This window comes from Arvicanthis niloticus, chromosome X, assembly GCF_011762505.2.
Source record: "Arvicanthis niloticus isolate mArvNil1 chromosome X, mArvNil1.pat.X, whole genome shotgun sequence".
NCBI classification, from domain to species: domain Eukaryota; kingdom Metazoa; phylum Chordata; class Mammalia; order Rodentia; family Muridae; genus Arvicanthis; species Arvicanthis niloticus.
In genome coordinates, this window is record NC_047679.1 from 41,855,561 (window position 1) to 41,880,354 (window position 24,794).

At 40.8% G+C, this 24,794-nt stretch overlaps 1 pseudogene; it reads right to left on the bottom strand.

Annotated features, from left to right (window-relative positions):
* Nucleotides 1-1,019: 1,019 nt before the first annotated feature.
* LOC117694917 (peptidyl-prolyl cis-trans isomerase FKBP1A-like) lies at nucleotides 1,020-1,762 on the bottom strand (annotated as a pseudogene).
* Nucleotides 1,763-24,794: the final 23,032 nt, after the last annotated feature.

Genomic DNA, 24,794 nt, shown 5'->3' on the forward strand with positions numbered 1-24,794 from the left:
CTATGGCCTGCATTTGATGACTTAGTTAAAACATTGTGTGTTGAAATAAGAACCGACTGAAATACCATTTAAATTTTGCTTGGAGTATCAGGAATGTTAGTAGAGGAATTTCCTGGATAGAAAAAAAAAAAAATCACGTACTTGCTTGGTGGCAAAACAAAAGAAAACCTGAATAAGAACAATAGAGAATGAACTACTCAAGGACTTGTCATGGTGATGAGTCTACAAACAGCACCTTCAATTTAAACTTTCCACCGAAGTTCTTAAATTTTAGGAAGTGGAGCTTGGATACAAGATTACAAAAGTCCAGAAAATCCATTATAAAAATCATAGGATGAAAAACAAATTAAGCCAGGTCATAAAGAAGGCTTCTGAGGTCTCTGCCGACCCAGGGACAGATATTGTAGTGTCCAACCCAGCAGTGAAGGGACCTGCTTTAAAAGGCAGCCAGTTTCAGGTGGGAGAACTGTCAGAAGCAAAGGCTCTCTCCTTCCCTTCCCACTTCAGTTCGGGTAGGGCTTTCAGTTTAACAGGACCTCCCTCACTGGAGAAAAATCCTGCCCTCAACAGCATCTCGAATCTGCTATGGCTTTGCAGCACAGCAGCAGAATGTCTTAATATGTAATAGATAAAATTTTCATCCAAAAAATAAAATAAAAATTCCTGCAAATTCCGCCCCCCACCCCCAACACCAATTCCTATTCTAAAGTGAATCCATCACTTGTGCTGTTAACACTTGAAAATATACTTCACTGGAAACTTAGATCTGAAAGATAGAAATTGAGTCTTCACCCCAAAACAAAGTAACTTGAGGTTTATGGCATATAGTTTAGGTCAACACACATACAGAAGGGGGAAGAGGACATGGAGGTGTCCGAAGCAAAGCTGAATGACAGAACACATTCAGTCGGGTAGGTGTCTATACAAAGAGTGGTGGGACATCAGGAAAAGCTCCCCATGGATTCATGTGCATCCATCTGAGGTACCAGATTCCTCCAGGGTAAATCCACCTCCAGAGCTAAGGGAGGAGGCCACTTCTGTCATTCCAGTTTTAGAAGCTCCACATCAAAAACAAGAGCGGCATGTGGCGGGATGATACCTGCGTCCCGGTGGCTCCATAGGCATAGTCTGAGGAGATTATCAGTTTGGCTCTCTGACCCACACCCATCTGGGCTACCCCTTCTTCCCAGCCTCGGATCACCTCCTGCTTGCCTAGTGTAAACTTAAAAGGCTTGTTTCTGTCCCGAGAGGAGTCAAATTTCTTTCTTACAGCATCTCCGTGTAGATGGTCTCCACCAGCACTCCCTCAGCAGAGGCCATGTTGGAGGAGGAGGAGAAGGACCCATGTGACAGGCGGTGTGGAGCTAGAGCAGACCTGGTGGTGGTTCAGAGGTTCCTACCTGTTTCTTTATAGATTTTATTTATGAAAATTATACATACATTTCAGTGTACCTGTTCTGTATGCATAAATTGTAAACATTGTATTTTCAACTTTTTTACATTAGTTCTTTGAGAATTCATACAATGTGTTTTGATCTTATTCAACTCCTTGGCCAATTTCTCCCTTTCCAATCCCACTCAATTTTGTATCTTCTTTTTTATACACCCACCAAATCTAGTATGTAATGCCCATATATTCCTGGATATGTGACCTTCTATTACAAAGTGGTTGATCTACCAAGAACTACATTTTTAAAGAAAACTTACTTGCCCATTCCCAGCAACTGTCAATTGCCAACTTCTCCTCAGGTAGGGGGTTCATTTCGTGTCCATCTGCCCTGTCCTTTCTAGTGTTTGGCCTAGTGTTGTTTCTAGTGTTAGGGTTACGTGGCCCTTGTGCATGCTGTCAAAATGACTCTAAGTTCATATGTGCACCTGCTCTCCTGTGTTTGGAAGACAATATTTCCTTGGAGTAATCTGCCACTTCTGTCTCTTACAGTTTTTGCCCCCTTACTGCAATATATGCACCTTGAGTAATTGTGGGTTTCTGTTGTTAACTGTCCTCTACTGCAAATAGAAGTTTGGAAGCTTCTGTGACGAGGACTGAGAGATGTATTATCTATGGGTATAATGATATCTTATTACAGGTCAGTTTAATACTGTATACATTTATTAAAATAATAGAAATAGGTTCTATTATTTTGATCCTATATAGACCCTAGGGCCTATGACCTGTCTAGCCACCATCTCCTAGAGTGGTATTTTAATCCAATTAAAAAGTGGTTAGTTACTCTCATGGTGCTTGTGCCACTATTATACAAGTAGACAAGCCTTTCTAGGCCAGTCATTGTTGTAGCTCACAGGGTTCACAGCTTGGCATGATTAAACATTACTTCTCTGTGTTGGTAGTGCATATAGCGCCTTCCAGTACTATAAAAGCTATCCAGTAGGGATGAAGTATTCAGGTCAGTGCCAACTTGATAACTCCATGATCTATGGCTCAAATGTGCAGCAACTTCAGCAACAGAGTCTTAGCATCAAGTTCTAGAGAATAACCAAAAGCAATGGTAACAGCCTGTAATGTTTGGAGGTGTATGGGAACTGGACTACAACTCTAAAATCTCATTCCTGTTATTAAGCTTTTTGTATGTTAGCTATGGTGTCTAGTAGTAGTATTGCTGAGAGATTACAAGACCTTTAGTATTATTTATCACTTTCTGTCGGGCCTAACAAGAGGTCTAATCTCCATTCCACCTTTACCCTTCAGTCACCTACACAGGTGGAGGGCACAAACAGGCCCTAGAGAGATTTACATACTAATGAGGTACTGGAAGGCCAGAGGTGGAGCCGATTAAATATTCCTCCCCAGCTCCTCCCCCTTCTCCCCTCCCCTTTTAACTCAGGTCGATCCTGGGTTGACGGGGTATGCATCCAGATCCATCCACCTTCTGCCATGTGAATAAACAGGTTTTGGAAACCCAAGGACTTCCTCGTGTTGGGGCCGCGCCGCCATGAGAAACCGTGAGGAGCTGGGGAGAGGCTTTTAGTTAATGAGCAGCCTGGCCCAACTTCCAGCTGGAGGAACCCAGAGCATTCCCAGCCGACTACCCACAGCATGGCGGGAGGAACCCTGGGATCCCCAGCCTTATTTTTTTCCCTACAACTTTCTGTATCCCTTCCTCTACTGTCCTATCCTCCACCTCAATTTAATACTTCCTGTTTTATTACTTCCCCCTTAAGACCTTATAGTGTTTACTTCTCGCCTTCTCTTAGTCTTTGGTTTTGCCAACTATTCCAGCTAGAATGAAAGTCACTATGTAGCTCAAGCTGCCTTCAAACCTTGAACCTCCTACTACATCCTACCAAATGGTGGGATTAAAGGTGTACATCACCAACCACACTTGGCTTTATGTGCTATCTCTTAAACTTTCGGTTGCCAAATCAGGTAGATATGAAATGAGTTCAATAAACTATGATGTCAAATGGATCACCAACCATGCCCTGTTTATCCTGAGCACACCAAAACAGTATTTTCTTTTCTGGAGTATATATTTTAATCATTAACAGACAACGTATCACTTTTGCTCTGATCTTTAAAACATTCTTTAAAGCTCTAGACATTTGTCAAACATCCAGCACTTTCAGAGACTGCTCAGGCTATTTTGCAAGTTAGGTGAGAAGCAATGGCCATGAAAAGCAGCTCTGAAATGCCCCTAGAGAATTAGCAATAAAAAAAATGAATTACATTTAAAAGGAGTAAATCTTCTTTGGTTGATAGGATAGAAATTTTCTAATTTAAGGTTACCTACTTAAGTACAATTATGTAGGCTTTATGGACTAATAATAAATAATAATGACAGAAATGACTGAAGTAGAAAATAAAAGCTTTGAAATAAATAGAGCTTCAAGTATTCATAATGCCCACCTTACTGAATTAAAACGGTAAATGACCACACTTCTACAAAGAACATCTGTGATACACTAGCATGGGTAACCACACTTGGATCCTCTACAAGTGAGGTAAGCTCTTTTAACCACTCAGCCATCTTGGCAGTTCCTGAACATCAGTTTATAAACCAGTGGGCCAGTACTTTACATTTAAACTCTTCTTAGACAGTTTGCTTTAAAGTAACACGTCTAAATCAATCCATCTTTTGGTGGGAATTTACTCTGGTTCCCTATCTTGGCCATTGTGAAGTCCAGTAGCATACATGGATATGAAAATATCTTTGTGGAATAATGATTTAGAGTCCTTTAAATATACAACCAGGAGTGATATAGCTAAATCACGTGATTTGGTTCTTAGGGGAGGAGTGAAGCTGAGGAGTCTCCATGCTGACATACTGATTTCTACGGTGGCTGCAGCAGATTTTACCTGCTCACTAGCAGTGTATAAGGGTTCCTGTCTCCCCACAAGCATCGATTGCCATTTGTTTTCTTGATAATAACCACTCTCCCTGGGGTTAGAGTTGCAATGCAGTTTTAACTTCCCTGATATCTAAGGATGTTGAAAACTTTTCCAGATACTTCTTCAACACTTGTAGTTCTCCTTTTGAGAAAAAGGTTTATTCGACCATAAAGAAGGAAATTGTACCATGTCTAGGAAAATGGGTGGAACTGGAGATCATCATAAGTAAAACAGACCAGACTGAGAGGCATACACCACATGTTTCCATATGTAGAACACCAAAATGTCTCTTGTAGAGGGGCCCACCATTTTAGAGTAAGAAAGGGGTGATCACAAGAGAGGCTGTAGTAAGATGTGATAGGAGAGAGGAGTGGGGACAGGAAATAAGAGCAGCAGACAGTGAGTTTGTATGTAATTAAAATGTCATAAGGAAATCCATTCTCTTTACATGGAATTAACTTTTAAATCAAAAATTAAAAGGAACATGTCAATCATGGTTTATGACTGTAATTCTAGCACTTGATACTTAAAAGGCAGAGGCAGAAGGACTGATACAAGTTCCATGCCAGCTGGGAATATGTAGGGAGACCTTGTCTGGAAAATAAGCAGACCCACGCGTGAAAACAAACAAAAGTAATTGAACTTGAGAGGTGGCTAAGTTGGCAAAGTGCTTCTCTACTAATCATGAAGCCTTGTGTTTCATTCCCGGTACCATATGAACTGAGCATGGTCACATACACCTACAATCCCAGCATTTGGATATGGAGGCAGACAAATTAGACATTCAATACCACACCTGGCTACATGGTGAGTTCTAAGCCATCTTGAGATACAGGAGTCCCTGTTTCAAAAACACAAACATAATAAAAAGAAGCTAGGCTTGGTGGCCTGTATCTGCAATTCCAGTACTTGGAGAGAACAATCTAAGAGGATCAGGAGTTCAAGGGTCACCTTTGGCTACATAGCAAGTTTGAATCCAGCCTGGGAGACCTGAGGCTATGTCTCAAAAATGAAGAAATATCCACCAACATTCCCCTGCCACACCCCCCCCCACATACACACATACCCCATGCCCCTCAACACACATGGTTCAGAAAACATTTCAGGATAAGTGGTAGAAGGAATGTGAGAGCCAGAGGCAATGAAGGAATACTGTGAATTGCTGTCTTATGGAAGTGACACAGCTGTTAAGCTCATGAATTCATGGCAACTATGATGACCTGTACAATATCAAGCCAATAATATCAGTGAGCATTTCACGAGGCAGCATTAATTGAACACAGTGTAGGGCAAAAAAAGTAAAGGATGAGGTAAGAGGTAGACATGTTGGAAGGTGTCTGTGAGGGAATGGGAGGGAGTCTTAGGTGCGAGCATGATCAAAATATATTTGTATGTATATATGAAATTACCAATGAGTAATTAACGGCCAAAAGGCAGGAAAAAAATAAAGTAAGGCATCTAGACTGAAATTCTACCTCCTCCTTTGTAGAACATTCAATGTTTTTCAGGCATCGTTATCCCCTTTTACCTCCAGAGAGACTCGGAAATTAATATGAAGTCTCTTTTGACTTCTCCCATGGCTACTTTGTGTATCATTACAATTTAGATCTTCAATGTTAAAGGCTTGATCTCCAGCATAATACAGCTGATAGTTGGTGAACATTGCTGTGAAGGCTTCCAGTCAGTGTGCCCACAAACGTCGAAGGACTAAAGGCAATTAGACCAACTAACTATGGACTGGACCATTCAGAACTGAGCCACAATAGACTTTTTCTCTTTATAAACTTACCTTTGTGATTGTTATAGCAATTGGAAACTGATATGTGTATAGTATTCTGCTAATTATGATCTTGCAACAGAGGCTACATTTCCTAATCCTCCTTCAAATAAAGTATGTTTTTTTTTTTTTTTTAAGATTTATTTTATTTATGTGAGTACACTGTTGCTGTCTTCAGACACACCAGAAGAGGGCATCAGATCCTATTACAGATGGTTGTGAGCCACCATGTGGTTGCTGGGAATAGAACTCAGGACCCCTGGAAGAGCAGTCAGTGTGAGTTAGTGAATGCTCTTAACCGCTGAGCCATCTCTCCAGCCCAAGTATGTGTTTTTTGATCTTTATTTTATTTTATTTTATTTTTAACTTTGCCACTTTGCATCCCTCTCACTGGCCCCCTTGGGCTGGAGTTCCTTCTAGTGTCTTCTGTGGTGCTGAATTTGTAGATATATTATATATTTGGCTTTGTAGTAGAATGTCTTGTTTTCTCCATCTGCAGTGATTGAGAGTTTTGCTGGGTATAGTAGTCTGAGCTAATACCTTCAGTTTCTTAGGGTCTGCAAAACATCTGCCCAGGACCTTCTGGCTTTTAGAGTCTCTGTGGAGAAGTTGGGTGTACTTCTGATAGGTCTGTCTTTATATGTTACTTGGACATTATCCCTTGTGGCTTCTAATATTTTTCCTTTGCTCTATACACTTAGTGTTTTGATTATTATGTGGCAGAAGGATTTTCTGTTTGGTCCAATTTAATTGGTATTCTGTAAGCTTGTACATTTATAGGCGTTTCTTTAGGCTGAGGAAATTTTCTTCTATAATTTTGTTGAAAATATTTTCTGGGTCTTGTAGCTGGTAATCTTTTATTTCTGTTATTCTCAAGATTGGTCTTTTCATAGTGTCACAGATTTCTCAGATATTTTGTGTCATGAACATTTTAGATTTAACATTTTCTTTGACCCATATGTCTATTTCTTTAATCGTATTTTCTATGTCTGAGATTCTATCTTCCATCTCCTGTATTCTGTTGGTGATGCTGCATCTGTTGTTTCTGTTCTCTTCCCTAGACTTTCCATCTCCAGGATTTCCTCAGTTTGTATTTTCTTTATTGCTTCTATTTCCATTTTCAGTTCTACACAGTTTTATTCGTTTTCATCATCAGTTTGATTGTGTTTTCCTGTATTTCTTTCGAGGATTTATTCATTTCCTCTTTAAAGGCCTCTATCATCTTTATAAGATTGGATTTTAGGTCATCTTCTGTGTCAGCTGTGTTAGGAAGTCCAGGGCTTACTGTAGCAGGATAGCTGGGCTCTGGTGTTGTCACATTGCCATGGCTCTTGTTGATTTTGTTCTTATGCTGTCCTTTTGCCATCTGTTTGTCCCCAGTGTTGGCTGGATGTTCCTAATGCCAGCAGGACTCTTCAGGGAGACAGGCAAGACTGACAATGGATCTCAGGGAACAGGACAGTGCTCACCTCTGCAGATTGTGCCCCAGTTGGACCCAGCAGTCAGGGGATTGGTTTGGTAGGAGTCAAAGCTCCTGGGGCCCCAGAGGTCCTCCCCAGGGAAGTCAGACGCTCCTGGAATCCTGCAAAGTTTATCGGGATGGCAAGGAGGGCTGTGGACCAGACAATGGAAGTCAAGGGACAGTGCACAGCTCACCTCTTATGGCTGTGTCACAAGTAGACCCTACTCCTAGTAGCACAATTCTTTAGGAAGCATTTTTTTTTAAAGTCAAACTGTATGTGTATTTTCAGTAGACATGAAAATCTTACTTTCTCATAATCCACTAAGAAAGTGTTATGAAATATAATGTGGCGATGGAGTACCTGCTGGACCCTTGACAAGATATGTCCCTGAGTAAGTACCCCATGCAACAGTTCTGATATAAAGGAGGTTTTGGGGAGAAGAGAGATGACTTAGGGCCTAAGAATGGGTAGAGGCAGATGAGTGGACATATAAACAGGTAAACACATGGGGCATAGCCATAAAGGCAAAGAAGGACAGAAAGGAGGACAGAGAGAATGATGGGAGCAGAGAGAGAGAGAGCTGGAGTGGTGGGCAGTTCTTTAATAAGCAGCCCACAGCTGAAGCACCTGGCAGTGGAGGCAGGTGACGACATAAGCTGTTGCTAGGTCCCTGGGAGGAGCCTAGTGGAATTGCCTGAAAACTAACAGAACGTACTATGAATAGTTTGGTGTCCGCTTTCATATGAACCCCAACTTTGTTCTCTACTTAGACCACAGTGGCCATATTAGAAGAAAGCTAGTACTGTGTAGTTTTTAATAGGTTGACCACCACACGCAGGAACTGTGTTCAGAATTGCCCTTAAAGTTGGATCATTTCCATTAAGTTGTTTTCATTTCGCTTCAACCTTTAAGGAGAATGGGAAAACAGAAAAGTGACTCTAGGAGCAACTTCTAAGGGAAAAAATGGCTACCCAGCTTTCCTTCAAGCCAAAACTCATGTGATTGATTCTCCTACATGAGATAGAAAGTTATTACACACTATGACAGCCATCAGTTATATATGGAATGGCACTTTATGTTATTTTTAAAATTTTTACTTATTACTATTGGGTGTACAATGGGGAGCATCGTGCCATGCATACTTATGGAGGTCAGAGGACAACTTTGCTGTGTTGGTCTCTCCTTTCACCTTTATCTGGGTTTCAGGAATTGAACTCAAGTGGTGAGTTTCACTAGCACTGAAGTGGCATCTGAAAATGTCTTTTTTCTTTCTGGGTATGGTGAACCACATCAGAAATTCCAGCATACAGGAGTCTGAGACAAGAAGATTGTTGAGGCCAGCCCTAGGCCAGCCTGGGCCAAATAGTGAGTTTAAAGCCAATCTGGTCTACTCAATGAGACTCTATCTGAACAAACAAAACCAAATTAAAACTAAAAATAAATAAAGTCCCATTCCCAATGCACTAGAACAGTCCCTCCTTCTTACAGCTAAAGGTAAGGTTTTTTTTTTTTTTTCTTTTTATCGTGGGACTTGTTGGGTGACTGGCTTGAGGTTTGATAATGATGTCATGAAGACATCTATACAGTTTAAGGCTGTTGGCCTTTTCCTGGCTGGGGCGGTCTCTCGGCTGGCTTCTAACTGAACCTGATTTCTCTGCCATGTGTCTCTCCACGAGGTTCTCACTGTGTACTTCCCAGTCTGTTCTTGTTCATCCTTCTGTCTTCCTTCTGCATCTGTCAGTGTCTGTCTGCTTGCTCCTTCTGCTGCTTGGGTTCTTTCTACCCCAGCTCCAGCCACCAGCTCTTTATTTAACAAAGGCCACATTTCTTTCTCCTACCAAGAAAAACAAAAACAAAACAAAGAAACAAAAAATATTACTGTAGTTTGAGGAAAGTTTTAGTGATCCCCTCCCCCCAAACAGTCAGGAGCCCATCTGACACAGTGACAGTAGGGCTTTTTTATTCCATCTAACACCATCACACAGGCTAGTTTTGGTGTTGGGAGCCCCAAATGTTTATCAGGGCAAGACTTTATAGTAGGCAGCAAGTGGGGGATGGTGGTGCTGGGAGTCATATCATAAACTTAATTTCTATTTCCCTCTCAGCAAGGCTCTAGTGACCCCTGGCAGTGCCTCTTGACTAGGACCCAATCTCCAGGGTAACACTGGTGGAGCTCTGGAGGTGGACCTGTTTTATGGAAAGCACAAAGTTTAAGCCAAACACATTTGTGTACCCATTGGACGCTCTCAAGTTCGTGTAATAACTTCTGTCAGTAGGTGATCCAAACATAACTTCAAAAGGAGTGAGTCCCATCTGGTATGGGGAATTCTGTACTCTATAAAGGATGAAGGGGAGAAGAGTCACCCAGTCACCATCAGCCCCCATAGAGCCCTAGGGAGAGAATTCCCTCTTTATTTTTGATAGTCCTTCCTTCTGCCATCAGAAGGCCTCTCCCTATAAATAGGCCCATGGATATGAGTGGTAGCAAAGACAGGTTATCTGTGTTTCTTGTCTTCTCTCAGCTCTAATGCCTTGGTCAGAGCTGCCAGGAGTGGCTCTGCCCTTATGATCTCTGTGTTTTGAGACCATCCCTGCCCCAGCATACCTCTGTCAGTCTCGAATGAGGCCGTTGCCATTAGTGAACCATGTTACCTCTGCATTCATCAAGGGCATAGTTTGGTTCCATGGATGTGGGCCAAAATGTTAGAGCAGTCATGCAGAGGCCTATTGATCTCGGTCAGTGTCAGGCAGCAGGGCAGCTGAAAAGTTATCCTGGGGGCATTCAAGAAGAGAGGCTGGTAATGAGTCACTCTGGCATCATCTTTAACCAGGAGGCCCTTGCTGCACTGTTATGTAACAGGGGCAGGGGCAGGGGCAGCTTCTCGTAATTGGTGACAGATTGGCCATTGGCTGATGCCAGGGCTCAGATTATGAGTGTGCATCCCCTGAGTCTAGGGAGGTCACCTGTATTTGTCTTAGCAGAGGCTCAATAGTTCAAATTCTTCAGGGCCTCCAAGAGGTCCCGGGTCTCTTTCAGACATTTTTGTTTTGTTTCTGTTGCCACCAGGAAGTTATTTATAAACTGTTGAATAGACTTTATCTTCAGGTTCCTGCAAGACAGAATGTTGAACTCTATTAATTATTAACAAGCAAGCTGGTGGGTTTCCCTTTCACTTTTAGGGTTACCCTGGGCTCCAGGAAGGGATCCAAACCTTGTCTCCCTAATCTTTATCTTCTAAGGTTTGGATAGGCTTCCTCCTCTTAGGGCATTCCCTGGCCCAATGGCCCTCCTTCTTACAATAGGTACATTGGTTCTTTTTCAAGTGGGGGCATTCTCGATCCCTGGGACCCCCCCCCTTAACTCCATCTTCGGAAGCTATCTGTTTTAGGTGTCTCCTATGATCATCTGGTTTGGCCGTGGCTGCCAACAGGATCTTTGTCTGGTCTCGCTCGAGTCTATTGCGCCTGTCCTCTCATCTGCTTCTCTTCTGCAGTCTCTCTTCCATTAAATACGCTCTCTGTCACTATCACTAAGTCCCCCAGATTCCTTTCTCCTAATCTCTCAACCCTTCTGGAGCTTTCTCTTAATATCTGGTGTTGCCTGATTAATAAAAGCTAGAGGAACTACTACCTTTGCTTCTGGTGAGTCAGGGTCCATGGGAGTATATTGTCAAAATGCCTCTGTGACCTTCTCTAAAAAAACTGTAGGGCTTTCATTTTCTCCCTGCCTAATGTCATACACTTTGGCCAAATTTGTCAGCCATCTTGCAACTGCTTTGAAACCTGCCAACAGAGCCTGATGGTAGACCAAGAGTCTCCTCTTACTTTCAATTGTGTTAAAATCCCAGTCTGGGCAAGTTAGAGGGAAGCAAGCACCAATAGTTGCTTGGCTACTGGTGGGCTCCCCTGTGGATCCAGGAAACGCCCTCCTGGTCTCTTCTGTGGTGAAGGAAGCCTGTAATGTGGTACAGGTAGCCTGTCTCATGTTAATATGTCTGTAAAAGTCAAAGTCACTTCACCAAAGTCATCCCATCAAGGTTACCTTGTCAAAGTCATCTTGTAAAGAGAAACACAAACACAACACACAAAAACCACAGATATAACCTTCCCTCTCCTATCGGCAGAAACAAGAAACAACCAGAAAGTGACACTCATGAAAAAGACCTTTCTATGACATCCAAAACACAAGTCCAACCTTTTCTATCAGGCAGAAACAAGAAACAAACTAGAAAGTTTCTCTCTCTCTCTCTCTCTCTCTCTCTCTCTCTCTCTCTCTCTCTCTCTCACACACACACACACACACACACACACACAAAGACAGAGACAGATAGAGACAGAGACAGAGAGAAGAACCAGATTGGGGGGCATCTTTTGGTTCCTCCAAGCCCACTCTTGCCCCAGACCAAGACTCAGAATTTCTCCTGACCCCGCCGTGGCCACAGCTCCCAGACACATCTGTCCCTAACTGCAACCAGTGATGGATACAAATTCAAGAACTTGTTCCCAGAAAAATGTGGCACCGCTCAGAATCAGTGAACAGAGAAAGGCATAAACAGAAACAAAATCCAAGAACAGAAAAAGATACAGCCTGATATAACAAGAACCAACCAGAAGGTGGCGCTCACACACAAGACAACCCGCAGTACTGTACAGATGTTTACTCAGACCTGAAAGATTTACCATGGCAACACAAGTCACTGTTGCACAGACTTTCACCTTCACACAAGCTTCTGCCACTCAGACAATTCAGCACTCAGACTGACAGGAAGCAGGAAGTTTAAAGAAGTGTTACAAACATAAATATATACATGTAGACGAACCTAGTCTAATTTTATCTGTGTGTCCTGTGTGTCATGGGGAACTTTCTGGCCAATGCACCAAAATGTAGTGCCAGGAAAGTTTTAGTAATCCCCCAAAAAACCAAACAGGAGCCTATGTGATGCAATCACAGTAGGGCTTTTTTTTTTTTTTTTTTTTTTTTTTTTTTTTTTTAAATTCGAGCTAGCTCAGGCACCCCAGCACATCCCAGTGAGTGTGCAAGCATCTAATTAGAAAACTACTGTGGCTTTTTAACATAATTGGCTGGTGTGGGGAGTCATATCATTAACTTAATTTCTATTTCCCTCTGTATTTGGTGGTCGTTAGGTAGGGGGCGGGCTTATAACCTAGGGGTGCAGCTTTATTAGGGTAATAACCTGGAGATGCTGGTCTTGTTTTGGGGGTGAGCCTAGAGACTGGAGCTAGGTTTGAGTTTTGTTGGGGTGTAACTTGGAAACTAATGCTAGGTACCAGCCTGTTAGTTTATCTGAGTTCAAACTTAGGTCAGGTTCTCTAAAATGGGTCTGAATTGAAAAGATTTGGCCTCTCATTACCATAGTGGGAGGGGTTCTACAGTTTACTCATCCTTAGCTGATCAGTAGCACAGTTAATCCCAGTCCATATTTTAGTGTTGCCTTTTGGCCCAATTGAGGGCAATGTGACCTTCTGTGACCTCCTGCACACGGCAGCTTGCTTTTTCTTCTTTTTGAGCAGGTGCATAAGTGACAAACATTTACATATAGAAAACAGGAAGTAGGTCATAGAAATATCCTGCCAAATATTGGCTCTGCTAGCTCAGCAATTAACAACTGAGAATACAGGGGCATACTACCTAACCATTTGATATAACATGTGTGGGGGTTGGTCATCACAACATCTTTTAAACTTAAGTATTGTTCTTTTGCTTCCATAATTAAATAGAATGATATCATTTCCCCTCTTACTGTTTATCCCTGCCACCCCTCCCATGGCTCTTCCCTCCAATTCCTTCTAATATCCCCCTATATATCATCTCAAATACATGGCCTATTTTCCCTTGGTTCGTGTGTGTGTGTGTGTGTGTGTGTGTGTGTGTGTGTGTGTGTGTGTGTATACATGCATGGGTACAACCTGCTGAGTTTGTCTAGTGTTGCTTGTTTGTTTATGATTTCAGGCCTTCTCAGTCAGATTCTCTGTATGTATCCCAAGCTGATCTTTCTGCATCAACTTTCTTTTTTCTGGGTTTATTTACTGAATTTTATGTATATGAGTGTATTGTCTGTGTGCATCTATGTGTGCACCATGCACCTGTCTTGGGCCTGAAGTGGTCAGAAGAGGGTGTTGGATCTCCTGGAACTAGAGTGGCAGATGATGCTAGCCCCTATGTCGGTGGGTGCAAGCATCCCCTCTTGCCATTATGGGAATTGTTGCATCCACCAGCGCTCTTAACCACTGAACTGTCTATTCAACTTTCTCCCTGCTGTTATCTTTTATCCAATAATTTATTGTTTATTCACTTAACCTCCCAATCACAATCCTCTGCATGCTCTCTGGTTGGTGGCCCATAGGAGCCACCAGTCCCCTTCCAGTCCCATCCTTACAAATCCCTCCCCATATCTCCTACCCTCTTTTCCTAAGAGAAGGGGAAGGACCTCTTGGGTACCACCCCACCCTAGGACATCTAGTCCCAGCAGGGCTAGGCACATCCTCTCCCACTGATGTCCAAACAGGCAGTTCAGATAGGGAAAGGGGATCCAATGTCAGGCAACACAGACCCAGAAAGCTCCCTTCCACTTGGTAGGGGACCCACATGAACACCAAGCTGCACATTTGCTACATATGTATAGGGGCCTAGGTCCAGCCCCTGGGTTGGTGGCCCAGGTCCTAGAAGCCACCATGGGCCCAGGTTAGTTGACTCTGTAGATCTCCTAGTCTTGGCCTTGACTCCACCCACCCACTCCCAATTCTATCCTCCACTCTTACACAAGACTCTCCAAGCTTTGCCTGATGTTTGGCTATGGGTCTCTGCATCTACCTCTATCCCCTGACTGGTGAATTCTCTCAGGAGACAGTTATGCTAGGATAGAAAATGATTTAGATAGAGAACTCTGAACTTACCAAGATAGGGTAGATGATAGAAAACTCTATCTAAGTTGCCAAATATAAATAGACTCAACATTATGAATGTAACACATACCTAATAATTTTCATAATTGTTTCATTTTTCCCCATTGTATGTTGTTATTATGAGAGAAAGAACCCTTCTATTTAGACAAAATAAAGGAGAATTATTTAGGTTTGGTGTGTTGCTATGTGTTGGAATGCTAAATTCTGTATCCCAAGGTCTAGTTGCCTCAAAACTAGACCTCAAGTGAATTCTTATGTATACCAGCTTTTGTTATGCAAAACGTGCTCCTTCATTTAATACTATTGGTTGGATAAAGATGTCTACAACTTGTAGTGGTGCAGAAAAGAGGTGCGTGGGGCTTCAGTTCCCAGGCTTGGGGTATGAGGCAGAGACCAGGGGAGAGAGGAGAAAGAAGAAAGAAGTCACCATGAGGTAGGTGGAATTATGAGCACAGGAGATGGATTATGAGCATACGGTCATGAGCACTGGCCTCTTGGAGTAGGAGCAGCCTAGGTGAAACATAGGAAGTGATAGCTCAGCGTTATTGACAGAGCAGTAGATAATAACATAGAGGATTGATATCAGCCCAGCTCTAATGCTTTACAGCTTATTATAAATATAAAAGTTTTGCATCTTTTATTTGGGAGCTAAATGATCAAAGGTGGGGTAGAAACCCCCCAAATAATTTTTACTGCAACATTTTGGTGCCCAAGAGGAATCTCGAATGGCTGAGACACACTTAAAGAAATGTTCAACATCCTTAGTCATCAGGGAAATGCAAATCAAAATGACTCTGAGAATCCCACCTCACACCTGTCAGAATGGCTAAGATCAAAAACTCAGGTGATAGTAGATGCTGGCGAGGATGTGGAGAAAGAGGAACACTACTCCATTGGTGGTATTTCTTAAGATTCTTTTTCATGATACCAACTTTGTCAATTTCTATTATCATTGACTTTTATGCTAGTCACCAAAGGCATAAGATGAAGAATATCACCTTGACTTGATTCAGTCAGGCATCTGAAAGCACTTCCATTGCACATGGCATCAACCAAGTTCAGGCCTTGCTGCGTCTTAAACACTGAGGCTGTGTCTTTGAGATACAATAAGGCAGCAACTTCTCAGAGATTTGTTTGTTTTTAGTTCTCCTATAGCCTTTGTCAGAGGCAATCAGCCTACTCTGCAGTTCACTGAGATCAGGAGTAATCTGTTGCTATATACTGAAGTCTTCTTAGATCCTTCTGCTAATCTAAAACATTCCTCTGTGTGTGTGTGTGTGTGTGTGTGTGTGTGTGTGTGTGTGCATTTCTGCATCTGATTTCCAAGTGTATGATAAGGCCTATTTATCCCAAATGCCTCTTTAAAAACTCTCATTACAGACAACCAATTGAAAGTGAAAATTGTCTAAGACTTTGCTACTATCTTCTCAGACCGTCAACATATATATTTGCAGTCCTAGAGATTGAAGTCAAGGCCTTACCATGTGCTACGGAAGTGCTCTAACAATGAGGTACACCCTTAGGACACTCCAGGGTTTCTATTTTTATTTTTTTTTACTGAGAAGTTTGACTAGATTATCTGCCTTGTATGGAAGGTTAGCATGGATACCTACTACATGGCTGTGTATATCAGAATTTGTCTTATTGCTTTGACTACACAAAGTTGTAGACATTTTGGTGTGGGATGTACCAATCTGAGACTTCAAGAGGTCTTACAATGACTACCTTCTTCCCTTGGAACCTAGCCTGCCATGAGATGTCTGAACTATTCTGCTAGACAGGTGACATGAAAATAATCAGAGCAGTATGGCTCACAAAACATTTCCTGCTAAATGTATGTGAGCCACTGGGGTCAATTAGCCTCTAGGCAGCTGGCCATCTGATGACAGGTGCAGGAGTGATTCACATGAGTCCACAGGAAATGTCTCTATTGCAACCAGACCAGACTGATGATGTATTAAGACTGTGATCAATAAAATGGCTGCTGTCTCAAGACACTAAGTTCGTTTGAGGCGTTTGTCAGCATATATTATTATATTAGTTAATATAATTATATATTAATTTATTATTCTAATTATTTGATTATGACATTTTCATAAATAAATGTACATAATAATAATACTCACCCCATTAGTTTTTCTTGTCCCTTCCAACTTCTCTAAATCTTCTTCCTCTTTCCAACTACCCCCTTCTACTTCTGCATTGTGTGTGTGTGTGTGTGTGTGTGTGTGTGTGTGTGTATGAGGAGTGAGTTGCATTAGGGTTCTTTGTAACAGTATGGGTGGGCTACACTACTACTGAGAAAATCTCTCTTCTTCCACTACCAACCATTTATCTGTGCTTAATCATCAAGGAAAGGTGTAAACTCATGGGTCTCTTCCTTTCCACTCCATGACAAGATGTTAATGGGCCTGCTCTTGTGCCAATCCTGTATAGAAAATCAGAGCTGATGCAAGTTCAAGAGTTCAAAAGCGATATCATGCCAAATTCATCATTTCTCCCTACTCCTGCCCATTCTTCCAGCTGTATGGAATCTTCTATTTCAAGGTAATAGATAACTGATGCATGAAGTTCATTTTTAATCAAACTCTTCCACTAAGACAGGCATAGCATTTGATGTACACCTGTCAGCAGAGCATTCAAGAAACTGAAGGGGCAGAATGGTTGAGCATAGGAGACTAGCCTTGATTGTGGCATTGAGATCCTGTCTCATAAAAAATAATCCTCAACTGAAATTGCATATGTATATGTGTGTATATATGTGTGTGTATATATATATATGTGTGTGTGTGTGTGTGTGTACATATACATACATACAGAGAGAGGGGGGGGAGAGAGGGAGAGAGAGAGACAGTCTTACTCTATAGCCTGACCTGGCCTGGAGTTCAGTGTGTAGCCTATGCTGGCCTCAGAATTCTGGTAGTCTAACTGACTTCAGCCTTCCATGTGCCTGCCAAGCTTACAATCATGAATCATCATGTCAGGTTCTTAGTTGAAAATTTACTACCAAAACATCACTAACTTATTTTCTCTTTTCATTATTCTGAAAAGATATTTATGTGAAACATGATAATGAACTAAGAATAGCTTACTATAGTAACAGAATTCTATGCTGACAGAATTGGATTTGTATTTTTGTCTGATTTCAGGAAAATGTTTAAGCTCACATAGTTAAAATGGCCAAGTTCATTTGAATACACCACAGTCAGCTGATTACAAAAGCTTAGGAAGAAAAAAACTGCATCTCCCACTCTCCAACCCTTACCCTTAGGGGGACTAAAAATTATCTCTGCTAAAGCAACATTTAGAAATAAGGCTCCTTATTCCTTAACCTAGAAACCTGAAAGCAGAAAAAGAACTATAACCCTATAACCCTAAGGCCACTCACTTTATTGAAAGCTAATACCTTTATTAATATGGCTTAGATAAAAATCTTCATTACTTTCTACAAGAGAGTTCCCAAAGCAGATCGGCATCAAAACAGTATCTTTGACTACACAGTCATAATTGGGTACCTTTAGCATCTCTATAGAAAACATTCTTACCAACTGTATAATACGCAGAAATGTGTCTTTCCTTTTCTTAAGTACTAATGAATTCAGATTACTACTTAATTACAAAATAGCTCATCATTATTGTAAGAATAATATGCTAAAACCAAAAACATTACAACTTCATTATATTGCTCTTTTTTTTTTTTTTTCTTTTAGATGCCGGGGACAGTACCCAGAGCTGCACAAAGGAGATGCAAGTGGAGTAGTTTCTTATTACAACTACAAAGAATTCAATTTAAAATAGTTTATGCTCCCCCAAAGCTAAGGAATTAAGGTATTAAAAATATGGTTTCGCCGGGCGGTGGTGGCGCACGCCTTTAATCCCAGCACTTGGGAGGCAGAGGCAGGCGGATTTCTGAGTTCAAGGCCAGCCTGGTCTACAGAGTGAGTTCCAGGACAGCCAGGACTACACAGAGAAACCCTGTCTCGAAAAACCTATATATATATATATATATATATATATATATATATATATATATATATATATATATGGTTTCTATAACTTTCTTATGATTGAAGGAATTTGATTGCAGTTTATTGACATAGGGTTGGATCTATTGTGACTTTTAAAACAGGCATACCTTTTCCCCATATAACTGTATGTATTTTTCCATACATAATACTTATAAATTCAAATATTTACTGTTTTCCAGATTTGTTTGATTTTAATAATTGGTACTTTACTGCTTGTGCTCAAAAGACAGAATAAACTGCTCATGGCTTGTGGAAAAATATATTTTTGCCTTCTAATCTTGTACAAAGAAGTAAAAGTTACAAACAAAACAATGAAGAGTAAAAATATTTTATTCTGTACTGGACTCTAATAGAAGACAGCACTTGGCCTTGAAATTAATTTGTCTTATATTACCCCAAAAGTCAACCTACTAAGAATGTACTTAAGGGAAAAAAGAATGTGAAGTGTTTATAAAAAGATAAAGAGATAAAGAGAGTATGTTCTGTGGGTGTGTGGAGAGGTATGGGGAAGGGGATGTCTCAGTGGGCCCATGTAGAGGCATCTCTTCCTGTGAGGGACCAGCCACACACTGGTATAGTACAGAACAGAGTTTATTGAGGGCATGGGGAGGGGAGCCAGGAGGGTAGTAGAGGGAGAGAGAGAGAGAGAGAGAGAGAGAGAGAGAGAGAGAGAGAGAGAAGCAGAGAAGCAGGAGTAGGGGAGTAGAGGCCGGCCATGACCACGTGGAGAGAGAGGCAGAGGGGGGAGGGGACAGAGAGGCAAGAGAGTAAGAGTGAGAGTAAGAGAGTAAGAGATTAAGAGAGTGAGGAAGGGGCAAGCAGCCCGCCTTTTATAGTGGACCAGGCCTACCTGTCTGTTGCCAGGTAACTGTGGAGGTGGAGTTTAGACAGAATGCTAACAGAATGTATTTATAATTGCATGAATTTAGGAAAGTACATATTATATAATTACAAGAAATAGTTCAATCACTATGTTAAATTATAAGGTATGAAAAGAAATATTGAGCTGGAAGTGGTGTTACACACCACTTGTAATCTCAGCACTTGGAAGACTGAGGCAGTTGGATCACAAGTTCAAGGCTGGCCTGTGCTAGGTATCATGTTCCAGCTCAGTCCTACATCGTAAGGATGTCCCAAATAAACAGACAATTAACAGTAGCAATAACAGAAAGCAATGGATAAATTTTACTTTTATAATGGGTTGAAAAGCCCAAGGAAAATCAACAACTCATGAAAGTGTCAGTATGCGTAAGCTCTCAGTTAAGCCATTGGTGTTTGTTTGTTTGTTTGTTTGTTTGTTTAATGACCCTAGCATGGTAGCGGTCTTTCTGTATCCCAGGGATAGTCTCCTGCTTTTCTTTCATTGTGATTACTTAAAGACAACTTTTTGCAACACGAGGCAGGGAGTCTTCAAAGAAGCTTGACCTTGGGATCTGCTTCCCCTCTGGAAACTGAGTCCGGAGGCACCCTAGGGAGGTCACGGACTGCAGAGTTGCAGAGGTACCCGAGAGAGGTCAAGGACGGCAGAGCTGCAGGCATCCTAGAGAGGACACGGCCCACAGAGCTGCAGAGCAGGGGACACCATATCGTGAAGCATCCTAGAGGAGCAACTACATTCAGAGCAGCAAACACATAGCTGGTCTACTACCGTGGAGACACCATATCCTGAAATATCCTAGAGGAGCCACTGTACCCAGAGCAGCTGGAGCTCAGGATCATAGAGTCATCTGAACCCCCAGGAGTTCTGACACAACCAAGATAACTGGAAAGGCAGACTCCAGTCAGAACCAGTGAGTGTGAGTAGCACTACAGCTAACCAAATGGTGAAAGGCAAGCGTAAGAATGTAAACAACAGAAACCAAAGTTACTTGGCATCACCAGAACCCAGTTCCCCCACCATAGCAAGTCCTGAACACCACATCACACTAGAAAAACAGGACTCAGAATTAAAATCACTTCTCATGATGATGACGGAGGACTTTTAAAAGGACATAAACAACACTCTCAAAGAATTTGAGGAGAACGCAGGTAAACAGGTAGAAGCCCTTAAAGAAATGCAAGAAAACAACCAATCAGGTGAAGGAATTACACAAAACCGTCCAGGATCTAAAAATTGAAGTAGAAACAATAAAGAAATCTCAAAGGGAGACTACCCTGGAGATAGAAAACCTAGGAAAAAGATCAGGAGTCATAGATGCAAGCATCACCAACAGAATACAAGAGATAGAAGAGAGAATCTCATGTGCAGAAGATACCATGGAAAACATAGACACAACAGTCAAAGAAAATGTGAAATGTAAAAAGCTACTAACACAAAACATCCAGGAAATCCAGGAAACAATGAGAAGACCAAAGCTAAGGATAAAAGGTATAGATGAAGGTGAAGACTCCCAACTTAAAGGACCAGTAAATATCTTCAACAAAATTATAGAGGAAAACTTCCCTAACCTAAAGAAAGAGATGTCCTTAAATATAAAAGAAGCCTACAGAACCCCAAATAGACTAGACCAAAAGAGAAACAACTCCCGTCACATAGTTTAGACCAAATAGTTTAGACCCGAAAAGAAATACCTCCTGCCACATAATAATCAAAACATCAAATATACAAAACACAGAGAAGATACTAAAAGCAGTAAGGGAAAAAGGCAAAGTAACATATAAAGGCAGACCTATAAGAATTACATCAGATTTCAAACCAGAGATTATAAAAGCCAGAAGATCCTGGACTGATATCATACAGGCCCTAAGAGAATACAAATGCCAGCCCAGACTACTATACCCAGCAAACCTCTCAATCAATATTGATGGAGAAACCAAAATATTCCATGACAAATCCAAATTTAAACAATATCTTACCACAAACCCAGCCCTGCAAAGGACAATTGGTGGAAAACTCCAACACAAGGAGGGAAAGTACAACCTAGAAAAAGCAAGAAAGTCATCTTCCAACATCCCTAAAAGAAGGTAGCTATACAAACATAACTCCACTGCCAATAACAAAAATAACAGGAAACAACATTCATTTTTCCTTAATATCTCTTAATATCAATGGACTCAATTCTCCAATAGAAAGACATAAACTATCAGATTGGATACATAAACAGGACCCAACATTTTGCTGCATACAGGAAACACACATTCGTGAAAAAGACAGACACTACCTCAGAGTAAAAGGTTGGAAAACAATCTTCCAAGCAAATGGCCCCAAGAAACAAGTTGGAGTAGCGATTCTAATATCAAGTAATATCGTTTTTCAACCAAAAGTAATAAAAAAAGATAAAGAAGTACACTTCATATTCATGAAAGAAAAAAATGTACCAAGATGAACTTGCAATTCTGAACATCTATGCTCCAAATGCAAGGGCACCCACATACATAAAAGAAACTTTACTAAAGCTTAAAGTATACATTGCACATCACACAATAATAGTGGGAGATTTCAACACCCCACTCTCAGCTATGGACAGATCATGGAAACAGAAACTAAACTGAGACACAATGAAACTAACAGAAGTTATGAACCAATTGGACTTAACTGACATCTATAGAATATTTCATCCTAAAACAAAAGAATATACCTTTTCTCAGCACCTCATGGTACCTTCTCCAAAATAGACCATATAATTGGTCACAAAATAGGCCTCAACAGATACAAAAAGATTGAAATAATCCCTTGTACCCTATCAGACCACCATGGACTAAGACTCGTCTTTGACATGGACAAAAACAATGGAAAGCCCACATATACGTGGAAACTGAACAATGCTCTACTCAATGATAACTTGGTCAAGGAAGTAAGGAAGACAGAAATTAAAGACTTTTTAGAATTAAATGAAAATGAGAACACATCATATCAAAACTTGTGGGACACACTGAAAGCAGTACTAAGAGGAAAAATCATAGCTCTAAGTGCCCACAAAAAGAAAATGGAAAGAGCATACATTAATAACTTGACAGCACACCTGAAAGCGTTAGAACAAAAAGAAGATAATATACCCAAGAGGAGTAGACAGCAGGAAATAATCAAACTCAGGGCTGAAATCAACCAAGCTGAAACAAAAAGAACTATACAAAATATCAACAAAACCAGGAGCTGGTTCTTTGAGAAAATCAACAAGATAGATAAACCCTTAGCCAGACTAACCAAAGGGTGCAGAGACAGTACTCAAATTAATAAAATCAGAACTGAAAACGGAGACATAACAACAGAAACAGAGGAAATTAAAAAAAAATCATCAGATCTTACTACAAAGGCCTATACTCAACAAAACTGGAAAATCTGGATGAAATGGACAATTTTCTAGGTAGACACCAGGTACCAAAGTTAAATGAGGAGCAGATAAACCATCTAAACAGTTGCATAACTCCTAAAGAAATAGAAGCAGTCATTAAAAATCTCCCCACCAAAAAAGTCGGGGGCCAGATGGTTTTAGCACATAATTCTATCAGACCTTCAAGGAAGACCTAATACCAATTCTCTTCAAACTATTCCACAGAATAGAAACAGAAGGAACAATACCCAATTCGTTCTATGAAGCTACAGTTACGCTCAAACCTAAACCTGACAAAGAACCAACAAAGAAAGAGAACTACAGACCAATCTCTCGTATGAATATTGATGCAAAAATACTCAATAAAATTCTTGCAAACCGAATCCAAGAACACATCAAAACAATCACCCATCATGATCAAGTAGGCTTTATCCCAGGAATGCAGGGATGGTTCAATATTCAGAAATCCATCAATGTAATCCACTTCATAAATAAACTCAAAGAAAAAAACCACATGATCATCACACTAGATGCTGAGAAAGCATTTGATAAAATTTAACATCCCTTGATGTTAAAAGTCTTGGAAAGATTAGGAATTCAAGGTCCATATCTAAACATGGTAAAAGCAATATACAGCAAGCCAGTAGCCAACATCAAACTAAATGGAGAGAAACTTGAAGTAATCCCACTAAGATCAGGGACTAGAGAAGGCTGCCCACTCTCACCCTACCTATTCAATATAGTACTGGAAGTCCTAGCCAGAGCAATTAGACAACAAAAGGAAGTCAAAGGGATACAAACAGGAAAGTAAGAAGTCATAATTTCACTATTTGCAGATGATATGATAGTATATTTAAGTGACCCTAAAACTTCCACCAGAGAACTCCTAAACCTGAGAAACAACTTCAGTAAAGTGGCTGGATATAAAATCAACTCAAACAAATCAGTAGCCTTCCTCTACTCAAAGGATAACCAGGCTGAGAAAGAAATTAGGGAAATGACACCCTTCACAATTGCCACAAATAAAATAAAATATCTTGGAGTGAATCTAACCAAGCAAGTGAAAGATCTGTATGACAAGAACTTCAAGTCTGTGAAGAAAGAAATAGAAGAAGATCTCAGAAGATGGAAAGATCTCCCATGCTCCTGGATTGGCAGGATTAATTTAGTAAAAATTGCCATCTTGCCAAAAGCAATCTATACATTCAATGCAATCCCCATCAAAATTCCAAATCAATTCTTCATAGAGATAGAAAGAGCAATTTTCAAATTTATTTAGAATAACAAAAAAAAAAAAAAAAAAAAAAAACCAGGATAGCGAGAAGTATTCTCAACAACAAAAGAACTTCTGGGGGAATCACCGTCCCTGACCTCAAACTATACTACAGGGCAATAGTAATAAAAACTGCATGGTATTGGTACAGAGACAGGCAGGAAGATCAATGGAATAGAATTAAGATCCAGAAATGAGCCCACATACCTATGGTCACTTGAACTTTGACAAAGGAGCTAAAACCATGCAGTGGAAAAAGGACAGCATTTTCAGCAAATGGTGCTGGTTCAACTGGAGATCAACATGTAGAAGGATGCAAATCAATCCATTCATATCTCCTTGTACAAAGCTCAAATCCAAGTGGATAAAAAACCTTCACTTAAAACCGGATACACTGAAACTAATAGAAGAGAAGGTGGGAAAGACCCTGGAATACCTAGGCACAGGGGAAAAGTTCCTGAACAGAACACCAATGGCTTATGCTCTAAGATCAAGAATCAACAAATGGGACCTCATCAAATTTCAAAGCTTCTGTGAGGCAAAGGATATTGTCAATAAGACAAAATGGTAACCAACAGATTGGGAAAAGATCTTAACCAATCCTACATCTGATAGAGGGCTAATATCCAAGATATACAAAGAACTCAAGAAATTATGCTCCAGACAACCATATAACCCTATTTAAAAATGAGGTACAGAGCTAAACAAAG